This window comes from Rhinoderma darwinii, chromosome 5 (assembly GCF_050947455.1).
Source record: "Rhinoderma darwinii isolate aRhiDar2 chromosome 5, aRhiDar2.hap1, whole genome shotgun sequence".
In the NCBI taxonomy this organism is placed as follows: Eukaryota; Metazoa; Chordata; class Amphibia; order Anura; family Rhinodermatidae; genus Rhinoderma; species Rhinoderma darwinii.
The window spans coordinates 25,566,386-25,580,427 of record NC_134691.1 but is presented as its reverse complement, the minus strand read 5'-3'; the positions used below and the strand labels follow the sequence as shown (position 1 = coordinate 25,580,427).

Genomic DNA, 14,042 nt, shown 5'->3' with positions numbered 1-14,042 from the left:
TATTTGTAGGGCACTATCTACAGAGGTTGGCTATATGTAGGGCACTGTATATATGAGGCACTATCTACAGAGGTGGGCTATATGTGGAGCACTATCTATAGGGGGAGCTATATGTAGGGCAGCACGGTGGCTCAGTGGTTAGCACTATTGCCTTGCAGCTCTGGAGTCCATATGTGGGCAGTATCTACAGAGGGCTGTATGTGGGGCACTATCTACTATATACAGGGTGGAGTCTATATGTGGGGATGTGGGGCACTATATAAAGGGGGTCTATATGTGGGGAGGTGGGGCACTATCTACAGGAGGGTCTATATGTGGGCCACTATATACAGGGGGGTCTATATGTGGGGATGTGGGGCACTATCTACAGGGGGTCTATATGTGGTGCACTATATACTGGGGGAGCTATATTTGGGGCACTATATACAGGGGTGGGCTATATGTAGAGCACTATCTATAGGAGGAGCTATATGTAGGGCACTATCTACAGAGGTGGGCTATATGTGGGACACTACATACAGGGGTGGGTTACCTGTGGGGCACTAGCTACAGGGGGGCTATATGTAGGGCACTGTCTACAGGGGTGGGCTATATGTGTGACACTATATAGAGGGGGAGCTATATGTGAGGTACTATCTACAGAGGTGGGCTATATGTGGAGCACTATCTATAGGGGGAGCTATTTCTGGGGCACTATCTACAGGGGTAGGCTATATGTGGGACACTATATACAGGGGTGGGTTACCTTTGGGGCACTATCTACAGGGGGGCTATATGTAAGGCACTGTCTACAGGGGTGGGCTATATGTGAGGCACTATCTACAGAGGTGGGCTATATGTGGAGCACTATCTATAGGGGAAGCTATATGTAGGGCAAAACGGTGGCTCAGTGGTTAGCACTATTGCCTTGCATCTCTGGAGTCCATATGTGGGCACTATCTACAGAGGGCTGTATGTGGGGCACTATCTACAGTGGCTTTTCTGTAGGGCACTATCTACAGAGACTCAATGGGGGTCACTATCTACAGGGGGCTATGGGGGCACTATCTACAGGGGGCACGGTGTGTGTGTGTGTGTGTGTGTGTGTGTGTGTGTGTGTGTGTGTGGGACACAGTGTATGGTACTATTATAATCAGGGACACAGTGTATAGTGCTGTTATAGTTAGAGGTGCAGTGTATGGCGCTTTATTATATTATTATTTATTATATTAGAGGTCTGGACTGCAGGGAGAAGAAAATAACTGGAATCTGAGACGTCACCGGTGAGTCACTTAATGTAAATGTTTAATCTGCCTCTAATCAGTAATTTAGTCACTGTATGATCTGCAGCGAGATGATGGGTGGTATGATTTTTTTTTGTGAAACAGCATCTCCCAGCAAATCCTTACTATTGTTCGGGACATGCTGGGAGCTGCAGTTTTACGCTGTACAAACCTATACTGCAGGGGTTGCACTAAATTGAGCTGTATTTATTCTGGTGTTGTATATATGTACTGAGCATGGTGCTGGGGCTGTATATATGTACTGATCTTGGTTCTGATGCTGTATTTAAGTACTGAGCTTGGTTCTGTTGCTGTATTTATGTACGGAGCTTTGTTCTGGTACTGTATATATGTACTGAGCTTGGTTCTGGGGTTGTATTTATGTACTGATCTTGCTTCTGGTATTGTATATATGTACTGAGGTTGGTGCTGTATATATGTATGGGCTTTGTTCTGGTGCTGTTTATATGTATGAGCTTGGTTCTGGTGTTGTATATATGTACTGAGCTTGGTTCTGGTGTTGTATATATGTCAGAGCTTGGTTCTAGTGCTGTATTTATGTAATGAGCTTGGTTCTGGTGTTGTATATATGTCAGAGCTTTGTTCTAGTGCTGTATTTATGTACTGAGCTTGGTTCTGGTGTTGTATTTATGCACTGAGCTAGGTTCTGGTATTGTATATATGTATGAGCTTGGTTCTGGAGCTGTAATTATATAGGATATATTTATAATAACAAAATTGCAGGGCAGATGGTATTGTTATCAATTCATTGTATATTTCATGGGAACATGTCTGGTAGTTTTAACCCCTTGAATCGCCACCATGCGGTAATACATGGCCTGACAATATTTCCAAACATTCTCTTGTATGTTTTTTTCAGATGCAGCAAAATCTATAAAATCAACTTTTAAAACAGTGCACGCTATATGCTAATTACTCATTAAAGGGTCATGGGGTGTTGCCGCGATCCTGAAGAGTCACACTGTCTTGCCTCCAAACCTGCCATTCCATGTTTGATTGACACCCTCCTGGCTGATACAACTTTCTTGGATGTGCCATTGCCTTGTACTACTTGGGGGGCAGTGTGGCACTATATACAAGGGGTGCTGTGTGGCACTATACACAAGGGTGGGGCTGTGTGGCACTAAACACAAGGGGGAGCTGGGTGGCACTATACACAAGGGGGAGCTGTGTGGCCCTATATACAAAGGGCTGTGTGGCACTACTAAGGGGGGGCTGTGTGGCACTATCTACTAGGGGCTGTGTGGCACTACTAAGGGGAGCTGTGTGGCACTATACACAAGGGGATGTGTGGCACTACTAAAGGCGAGCTGTGTGGCACTATATACAAGGGGGAGCAGTGTGGCACTATACACATGGGGGAGCTATGTCACACTATATACAAGGGGATGTGTGGCACTACCAAGGGGGGGCTGTGTGGCGCTATCTACTAGGGGGCTGTATGGCACTATTTACAAGGGGAGGGCTGTGGCTCTATCTACATGGGGCTGTGTGTGGCACAATCTACAGGGGTTTGTGTGTGCCACTATATACTAAGGGAGGGCCGTGCGGCACTATCTACTAAGGGGGGCTGTGTGGCACTATATACAAGGCAGGGGGGCTGTGTGGCACGATATACAGGGGGAGCTGTATAGCGCTATATACAGGGGGGCTTTATCTTTATGGCGATATCTAAAGGGGGCTGTATGGCACTATCTACAAGGGGCGGTGGAAGGAGCTAGCTACAAGTGGGGTGTGACACTGTCTATAGGCGGGGCTGTATAGCACTGTCTACAGGGGGGCGGTATGGCACATTCTACAGGGGGCACTATCTATAAGGGGTGCTGCGTGTGGCACTTGGGGGGGCCCAGTCAAGAGTTTGCTATGGGGCCCAGTGTTTCCTAGTTACGCCCCTGGCCTCTTCATTGAATTTGGTGGAATATGTGGACAAGGAATCAGGCCATGTATGGGCTATCTATTGATTCATGTGCCTCAAGACTCTCAATATCACACACTTTTGTTGTAGAAAAGTAAAGGATTGAACCCCTAAACATCAATAGCCACATAGTGCCAGCATATAGTGGGTTCTGGACACATTGAAACCAGCAGATTTCTCATTAACCAGTGGTGTTGGTGAGACATCCATCCATGAATAGATATGAGACAGACAGACAGATAGACAGATAAGACATAGATAGATAGATAGATAGATAGATAGATAGATAGATAGATAGATAGATAGATAGATAGATAGATAGATAGATAGATAGATAGATAGATAGATAGATAGATAGATAGATAGATAGATAGATAGAAAGAGATATAAAATGCAGAAAAAAAATCTCTCATATCCAATAATTTTTTTCTTCTGTCTAAGTAATGTTGCCTGCTGTAATATCATAATGCTGCCAGTTGTGATGGGATAATACTGACTGCTGGTATATAGTATTGATGCTTGCTGTGATGTCATAATGCTGCATGTTCTGCCTACTGTGACCTTATATTTCTCCAGTGTCTGTCCAAATACTTTGTTGTCACTGTATGCATTTTTTTTCCGTGCAGCTCTAAGAAAAAGCAAGAGCAGAAATTTAGATAAATAAATGACAGGTTAAACTGATTATTTTCCCACAAAACTTTATATAAATTTGCTGAACTCCTCCTGCTCTATAATGTGCTGCCACCAGGTAAGACTGCATTTTCAATGTGACAGGTTCACTTTAAGGACCTATAGTGTACAAAGCTGCTTGGAAACTTGCATTTGCATATTTCTTTAATGTAGTCGGAGCTCTGTTATTCAGATACAGAGCTCCAAATCCACTACATATACCTAGAAGTAAAGAGAATCTGTCACCTCTTCTGACAATTCTATTTTTAGTAAATACTTGTGCTCCCCATAGTAAAAAATAATCTAGAACATATTTTATCAGAACTCTTTGTTGTGCCATTCCTCGGCTATCCCTCCTAGAAATTTATGAATTAATTAACTGGATGTTACCATTCCCCTTGTCAAAGTGGCATGTCTCAATACTGTCTCACTCTGTCAGTTCTGATTGGACAATTTCAGACTATGTTGGCACACACCCCCAACTGGTAACACCTAGTTGTCAATTTATTTATAGATTTCTAGGAGGAATAACAGAAGAACGGTACAACATTGTGTTTTAAGAAAAGATGCTCTAGAATTGTTATTTTATGGGAAAAACAAGTATTTACTAAAATAAACTGTAATGACGGGGTAAGGAGACAGACAGGTGAGCCCTAATCTACCCGCCACTCAGTCCCTGCCTACTTGCACGACCCGTCCTAGGCGACGGCGTACAACTGGGCGACGGTCCCTACGCTCAATACATGCACGAGAGACAAACAGTCAAGGGTACACAGAAGCTAAGGGAAATGGGGCAGTTGCCCACGGCAACACCGTGAGCAACAGGAGTAGTGAACGAGCCGAGTCAAACCAGGAGTGTACGAGGTACCAAACGCAGAGCAGGAGCGTAGTCAGTAAAGCAAGGGTCAAAATGAAGCTGAGGTAAATATTAATAGCTGGAACAGCAGAGCCAGGAAACAAGAGAGAATCACAGGCAAAGACAAGAAGCAAATGAAGGTATACATAGACTGAGGGCGGGAGCTAGAACCATCTGGCCAGGCTGTGATAGGTTCTCCCACTCCTCAGCCTACCAGCCTGAGTGGTAGCAGATCGAGTCACTCTAACAGACATAGGAGCAGATGGAGACTGATTAACCACGGGCGTCGGCACAGAAGTTGTGTCTGACAGATCCTTTACATAAACATGTCAGGAGAGGCGACAGATGCTCATTGACAAATAATGTTGTGACTGCCTGCAGCCACCACTAGGGGGAGCTTACTACATACTATTATATATTGTACTCAATAATAAAACAGTATGCAGTTAGCTCTTAAACTGCCCCTCGTGGTGGCTGCAGGCAGCCAGAATTTCATAATTTAGCTACAGATTTTGAACTAAACAAAGCTCTGACCGTTAAGATATATAAAGAAATTAATGAACAAAGAATGCTGGGCATAAAAATGGCATGATGATAAAAGGTGGTGATTCCCTTTAAGATTAAAATCTTGAATTGTATTGAAAAATGGGGAAACAGTGGCATTACACATCGATGAGAAGGTTTTCTTCTTTGCTTCAGGAAATATAATTTGTGCTTAATATGGACTTAGTGATGGTAGCCCTGATAGCCTTGGCTGCCAAGGAAACCCATCAGCACTGCCCTAACGTGTGGCGGCGGCTATCAATGGGGTGACAGAAGAAGCCCTCTCAATTAGTTTACACCATTAAGACACGCCATCGCTAGAGTCCATAGCATGAGGTAGTTAAATTGCTGGAAAAATTGTTATCTCCGATCTCAGCCATCACCTTGGGATGTCAGCTGTCGGTTATAGCCGACTCCTGGGGTTGATAGCACGGGCACAGCTACACTGTACCCATGCCATGTATGGCATGACACGGAGGGGTGTCAAAGGGGTTCTCCCTTTTATAACATATCGAGTTAATTTGATATATGTCTAATCAGTGGGAGTCCAACTAATGGGACATTCATTTACCTCTCGGGATGGTGCCTGTTCCCAAGTTGCCAGTGGATATATATATATATATAAATAAACAAACATAGTAAAACAGAAATAGGTAGGAAACAATAAAAAATTATAAAGAACTTATGTACATTGTAAATAAAATATATTTTACAAGATGTTTTTGATGAACAGAGTGTAATATTGTCAGATAATTTATTACAATTTATGTCTATTCCCTGGATAAATACAAAGCAGGAAATGATAGAGAGAAAGATGTTCTGGTGTTCGGGATTTATGGGATTTACTCTGGATAAGAGAGGACGGGCAGATAAGAACATTCCAGCAGTGGTGAATAGATACAGAGACTAGAAACCTCAGATGAAAGACAAGAGGAAGTGCGGAGTGTGGAGGACGGAGATAAACCTGATCCAGTGTTCCTGACTATCTAATCCATGAGGTTCTGGAAACACTTTCTTTCCAGGCGCTCAAGGGTGCGGTGTGTCTGTCAGAGAGAGAAATGGGTGATGGATGCACGCTGTCATTTATTGCCATTTGCTTGTAGTGCCCCATTACTATATAAGAATCCTTTGGGAGGTAATGCCCATATTTAAAGGGACATGATCAAAATACCCAAACCTTAACCTACAGGGTTGAAATTATTGGACAATTAATCAAATGTTTAAGTTTGGTGCACACATGGCAGATTTGTTGCAGAAATTTCATGCAACCTCCATTCAGAAATGCTGGAGAAAATCTGCCACATGTGAAAATAACTTTACTGACTTTTTAGCTTTATTTACTAGTTCCCGAAATACCCCTTTAAGCTGGTCATAAATATTACCATAGTAATCTACAAACAATCTAACATCCATGGCTGCCAGTAAACCCCACCATTTTTATGTTTTTGTGGGAAAAAAGGATTGACCACGGTGGAAATTTTTTAGTGTCCTATTCTGACACCAGAGGTATCGAATAGCCACTCAACCTATTCCTTACATAGCGGTAACATGCAGATTCAAAAAAGCTAAATGTTAACTAAAGGATCATAAGTCACAACCATTAGAATAACTTTCAGCTTATTGCAACTGGTCCAAAAAAAAAAGTTAATTTTGACCAATTTTTTGCCCCTAGGGTCAACTTTTGATGGGTTGATTTACAAATAACTGATTAGATCTTATTATAAGACCTTAGGATTACAATACAATTAAAAGTGCATGTGCATATTTTGTGTATAGATGGAGGAGGGCCCAAGGAACCCCAGTCTGACAATGTCCCTGTGGTTCACATCAACCGTGAGCAAGCCGGCTAGGTTAAACCTGAGCTGGCCCGACATCATGGGCTTCATTGCCGCTCCATAGTTATGATTTAGGTACAGCCAGTAAGTTGACAGATTTGTTCCAAGCTCCAATGAGTCCAACCAATCGAAGCTAAAAAGACGCAAAAAGATAAGGGGCGCTCCTAAATTATAATGTCTAAGATCAATAGCAGGTGAGGGATCAGTTTGACCTTGTATAGTGGTGTCAATGACTGCTGCAAAGCAATAACCAGAGCGCCACTGCTGTAAAGAGTCTTTAAGAGAATGAATGGTTCCTAACTTTTCATCATAGCCCCTTCTTCAGGCAGAATGACCATGTCCAAATAAACGTCTGGGAACCTGTACAATTACCCTCTCGGAGACTAATTTGTTGCATCGGCTCCAGAGCGGCCTATGACATCCGCCTCTCAAGGGTTCAGATCAAGTGCAGGCATCAAGACAGGCTTGTAGAAGATGATGGGGGATCTCAGGAGCTTCAGCAAGAAGGTAACGTGCGTGTGGGACCTGTTGTCAGACAAAGTGAAATCCAAGCAGTTACTTTCCTTGACATTTTTGAAAATTGCAAAGAATTAGTGATATATTACAAAGAAACAATGGACGTCCTTTGGTAATTTCACTCAATTAATATCAACCATGGAACAATCTGACAACCAATACAGTGTAGACTGGCACATGGTGGTACAAGATTGAAGGACCTAAAAAAGACTTTGAAATGCACTGATGTGTCGGTAAAAACATAGATCATAACTAGTCCGGGGAATTTTCTGTAAAATCGTAGGATTACAACGACACACCCTCAATAATTCCCTGTGGGAAACAAAGTAGCACACAACCTTAAAAATAGACTTTTTATGATGGTTGTAAGTTTGCCACCCCCCAAAAAAGAGCGCCCCCAACATATTTCTCCAGTTCATGGCATCCTCAGATATATAAGGCAGAAAGTGTATAAGGTATATAGTAGTTTTGTACACTTGACATGAACTGACAAAACATTTTGGGGATGCACTTTATTTACCATCTAAGAAACTAGGCATAGTCCTAGGGCAGCAAAGTTTAGGGGGCATCAGATGAATGCAAGGTTTGTTTTATTCTCTTATGTTATTTTATTTTTAGTAGTCATTTGTGCTACTTTCTCAAACTCATTTATCCCCAAAAGACAAGGGCAGTGTGAAGTAATGTGGATGGCCTTAAGGGTGGCATCAGATGCCCTTGTTAATGATTACAAATGACCTGGCACCCAAGACTTGTGACCACCACAAATCTGAATATTAGTTGTATAGCAGCATTATTTAGACATGTTAGATTACTTTATGCCTGGAGCTTTTATTTGGTCACTGTTTGGTGCTTTTTACTGCTATGTGTGGCACTGCTTCTTGGGCACTATACACTATATTATTTTTGCAGTGTATGGTGGTGACAGCACTGTATAGCATTGTTAATTAATCAACTGTATGGAAGTGTTGTACGCCAACTTTTGGCACGATTGGCACAACTTGGGCACCATACTGTATGGTGCACGTAATAAAGCACTGGGATGGTTACTTGTGTACTATATGACAGTATACCATACATATGAAAGGGGCACAAACAGAAGGTACGTACCACATGGGGCACCATGAAATCTAAAGTCAGCCCTGACTCTGCTCTATTATATATAGACCATCGTTTTAGTAAGTTTGCACAATATTCCATGTTTACTTTTTTCCATTAATTGCTGTCTCATACATCACCCAAGAGAGACAGATTTGGCTTCCCGTTTTTTCTCTGCTCTTTCATTCCACCAGGCCAATTTATTTTTATGTCATCGATGAAGAGTAAAACATTCTGTAAAATCCACACTGTTGTCCCAGACACACAGCTCAGTGTACGGTTGACAGAGAAACTTAATACACATGAAATGTGACGTAAGCCTCAAATAAGCTAAGTCCTAATTTTCACTAGGAACCATCGTCATAACAAATACTCCAGTACAATAAATTGGGGTCGTCAAATTGCATATAAATAATGCACTTGAGTCCCATTGCGGGGTGTGTACAGAAAGACTCTGTGTTTATTAATCTAGCAAAATTGCTTGTTGGCAGAACTATACAAGACAACAGAACTATATTTCATATGTTGTCCAAGGCCACATTTACACTGAACTACAGTCTTTTCCTTAGGGTGGTCTCAGTATCCCATCGTGAAGGATTTAGTCTTGTAAATAATTTTGAGGCCAATTCTAAGCTAATGGAAGCGACTTTCCTTCCCATGTCTAGTGTCTTCTAATAAAAACTTGTGTGTACTTGAAGAGGAAAGCCACAGAATCAGGTAACTCTAGGTCAAAGATAATATTATTTATTGTTGGTAAAGTACCAGACGGCCCGGCCCAGACATCACCATATATTGCTCAAAAGAAGTAGCTGCATAATATATATATAAAATCTACCAGGGGAATATTGTGGGAAAAATGACCAGACTGCTCTGCAACGTATGAAAAGAAAGCTGAAGATGCGCTACTAATAGTGTTATGAACATATACTGTACTCACCATTTCTCTGACACTCAGAAGCACTGCACCCTGACCACCAGCCCAAAATTCTGTGCCTTCTTCTAATCAACTTGCAAAGGGTTCTGATCAGTGTTCTGGGTGAGATCCACATGTTCTCCTAGCCTTAATACTGTGTTGTTAGGGATCTGCCAGGTACTACGTCTAGGTATACTCCTGGGATTAATCAATCCACACCTGAGGCCAGACCTGTTAGACTGACACCGTCTCCCACCAACCAGGGTGGCAGGCTCAGGAGTGGGAGAGCCTATCGCGGCCTGGTCAGTCGGAGTTAGCTCCGCCCCCTGTCCTTTATTACCTGCCGTGTTCTCTTCCTCAGTGCTTGTAATTCTTCTGGATTCCTGGCCCCACTGCTGCTTGCTCCAGCCTGCTTCTGCCGTGCTTCTGCCTTGCTGCAGTTCCGCTTTACCTGCTTCGCTTTGCCCCTGGCTTGCTTCCTTCTCCGTGCTCACGTTGGTATACTCCACTTCATCCTGGTCCTGACTATTCGTTCACCGCTCCGTTTCCTCGCGGCGTTCCGTGGGCTACTGCCCCTTCCCTTGCGTGTTCCCTGTTTGTTCTCCCGTGCACTTAGACAGCGTAGGGACCGCCGCCCAGTTGTACCCCGTCGCCTAGGGCGGGTCGTTGCAAGTAGGCAGGGACAGGGCGGTGGGTAGATTAGGGCTCACTTTCCCTTCACCTCCTTCCTGCCATTACATAATTACAAGCCCATACCTAGTCTACCATTCTCCTACGCTGACGCTATCATGGACCCCCTTGAGACCCTGACCCAGCAGATGCAGGGCCTCTCCCTACAGGTCCAGGCCCTGGCCCAGAGGGTCAACCAGGGTGACGCTGCCTTAGTAGTACCCCTCACCTCACCTCTAGAACCCGACCTCAAGTTACCTGACCGGTTCTCAGGGGACCGTAAGACGTTTCTCTCCTTCCGGGAGAGTTGCAGACTGTATTTCCGCCTAAAACCCGATTCCTCAGGTTCCGAGAAACAGCGGGTGGGTATCATCATATCCCGACTCCAGGAAGGGCCCCAAGATTGGGCCTTCTCCTTGGCTCCTGACGCCCCTGAACTTTCCTCTGTTGATCGTTTTTTCTCTGCCCTCGGACTCATTTACGACGAGACTGACAGGACTGCTTTAGCCGAGAGTCAGCTGGTGACCTTACGTCAAGGTAGGAGACCGGTTGAGGAATACTGTTCTGATTTTAGAAAGTGGTGCGTAGCTTCTCGGTGGAACGATCCGGCCCTAAGGTGCCAGTTTAGGTTAGGATTATCTGACGCCCTGAAGGATCTGCTGGTTAGCTACCCCTCTTCTGACTCCCTTGACCAGGTTATGGCCCTAGCAGTACGACTTGACCGACGTCTCAGGGAACGTCAGCTTGAACGTTTCAATGTGCTCCCCTCTGACTTTTCTGCAATCCCCCCCGAGGTCCCGTCCCCTCGCCCCTCCACGGAGGACTCGTAGGTACCTATGCAACTCGGGGCCTCCATGTCCCCTCGACAACGTAGGGAGTTTCGCAGAATGAATGGTCTCTGCTTCTACTGTGGGGACGACAAGCATCTACTGAACACCTGTCCCAGGCGCAAGAATAAAAAGCCGGAAAACTTCCGCGCCTAAGTGATCATCGGGGAGGTCACTTGGGCGCACAGGTATTTCCCGTTAATGTGAAACGCAATAAAATGCTTCCCTTTCAGGTCTCGTTTGCTGGCCGGTCTGCCACGGGCAGTGCTTTCGTGGATTCTGGCTCATCTGCTAATATCATGTCTGTGGAATTTGCTATGTCTCTAAAGATGCCTTTTATTGATTTACCTTATCCTATCCCTGTAGTAGGTATCGACTCAACTCCCCTTGCTAATGGTTATTTTACTCAGCATACTCCTGTTTTTGAACTCCTGGTTGGCTCCATGCATTTGGAGCAGTGCTCTGTACTGGTGATGCAGGGATTATCGTCTGATCTGGTATTAGGTCTTCCCTGGTTGCTGTTGCATAATCCCACGTTTGATTGGAATACTGGGGAGCTTACCAAATGGGGTAATGAAAGTCTTATGTCATGTCTTTCTGTTAACTCTATTTCTCCCCGGGAGGAGGTAAACACGCTTCCTGAGTTTGTTCAGGACTTCGCCGATGTGTTTTCTAAGGAGGCCTCCGAGGTGTTGCCCCCCCATAGAGATTACGATTGCGCCATCGATTTGGTGCCTGGTGCCAAGCTTCCTAAGGGTAGGATATTTAATCTTTCATGTCCTGAACGTGAAGCTATGAGGGTGTATATCCAAGAATGCCTGGCCAAGGGTTTCATTCGCCCCTCGACTTCTCCTGTAGGTGCTGGCTTCTTCTTCGTGGGGAAGAAGGATGGTGGTCTTACGCCGTGCATTGATTATCGTAACCTGAATAAGGTCACGGTAAGGAACCAGTACCCACTTCCTTTGATTCCGGATCTTTTTAATCAGGTTCAGGGAGCCCAATGGTTTTCTAAGTTCGATCTACGGGGGGCATATAACCTTATCCGCATCAAAGAGGGGGATGAGTGGAAAACGGCGTTCAACACACCCGAGGGTCATTTCGAATACCTGGTCATGCCCTTTGGGTTGTGTAATGCCCCTGCTGTCTTCCAGAATTTTATTAATGAAATCCTGAGAGATTACCTGGGTAATTTTCTTGTTGTGTACCTTGATGATATACTGGTGTTTTCCAAGGACTGGTCCTCCCACGTGGAGCATGTCAGAAAGGTGCTCCAGGTCCTTCGGGAGAATAATCTGTTTGCTAAGACTGAAAAATGTGTCTTTGGGGTACAGGAGATACCATTTTTAGGGCAAATCCTCACTCCTCATGAATTCCGCATGGACCCTGCCAAGGTTCAGGATGTGGCGGAATGGGTCCAACCTGCCTCCCTTAAGGCGTTACAGTGTTTTTTAGGGTTCGCCAACTATTACAGGAGATTTATTGCCAACTTCTCGGTCGTCGCTAAGCCTCTTACGGACCTTACTCGCAAGAGTGCTGATGTCCTCCATTGGCCCCCTGAGGCCGTCCAGGCCTTTGAGACCCTCAAGAAGTGCTTTATCTCGGCCCCCGTGCTGATTCAGCCCAACCAAGAGGAGCCATTTATTGTGGAGGTTGACGCATCCGAGGTGGAAGTGGGGGCCGTCTTGTCCCAGGGTACCAGCTCCCTCACCCATCTCCGCCCCTGTGCTTACTTCTCTAGGAAGTTTTCGCCCACGGAGAGTAACTATGATATTGGCAACCGCAAACTTCTAGCCATTAAATGGGCTTTTGAAGAGTGGCGGCACTTCCTGGAGGGGGCCAGACACCAGGTAACGGTCCTTACGGATCACAAGAATCTGGTTTTCCTAGAATCGGCCCAGAGGCTTAATCCTAGACAAGCTCGGTGGGCACTATTCTTTACCAGATTTAATTTCTTGGTTACCTATAGGGCTGGGTCCAAGAATATTAAGGCTGATGCTCTGTCACGTAGTTTCATGGCCAATCCTCCTTCCGAGAAGGATCCTGCTTGTATTTTACCCCCTGGTATAATCGTTTCTGCCACGGATTCTGATTTAGCTTCTGATATTGCGGCTGATCAGGGTTCAGCTCCCGGGAACGTCCCTGGGGACAAACTGTTTGTTCCCCTGCAATACCGGCTAAGGGTACTCAGGGAAAACCATGACTCCGCTCTATCTGGTCATCCTGGCATCTTGGGCACCAAACACCTCATTACCAGAAACTATTGGTGGCCTGGGTTGCCTAAAGACGTTAGGGCTTACGTCGCCGCTTGTGAGGTTTGCGCTAGGTCCAAAACCCCTAGGTCCCGACCTGCGGGCCTACTACGTTCCTTGCCCATTCCCCAGAGACCTTGGACCCATATCTCCATGGATTTTATCACCGATTTGCCCCCATCTCAGGGCAAGTCGGTGGTGTGGGTGGTAGTAGACCGCTTCAGCAAGATGTGCCACTTTGTGCCCCTTAAGAAGCTACCTAACGCCAAGACGTTAGCTTCTTTGTTTGTGAAACACATCCTGCATCTCCATGGGGCCCCAGTCAATATCGTTTCTGACAGAGGGGTACAATTTTTTTCCTTATTTTGGAGAGCTTTTTGTAAAAAGTTGGAGATTGATCTGTCCTTCTCCTCCGCCTTCCATCCCGAAACTAATGGCCAAACGGACAGGACTAACCAATCCCTGGAACAATATTTAAGGTGTTTCATCTCTGACTGTCAATTCGATTGGGTCTCATTCCTTCCCCTTGCTGAATTTTCCCTGAATAACTGGGTCAGTAACTCGTCAGGGGTCTCCCCGTTTTTCTGTAATTTCGGGTTTAACCCAAGGTTCTCCTCCGTTTCCCCTGGTTGTTCCAATAATCCTGAGGTAGAGGATGTTCATCGGGAACTG

General features: G+C 45.0%; 1 long non-coding RNA gene across 1 annotated transcript; it reads left to right on the top strand.

The window, feature by feature from the left end:
• Positions 1-3,835: 3,835 nt before the first annotated feature.
• On the top strand, positions 3,836-6,466 carry LOC142652341 (uncharacterized). The gene is made up of 2 exons (XR_012847824.1): positions 3,836-3,946; positions 6,060-6,466. It is a non-coding gene; the product is annotated as an uncharacterized LOC142652341 (long non-coding RNA).
• Positions 6,467-14,042: the final 7,576 nt, after the last annotated feature.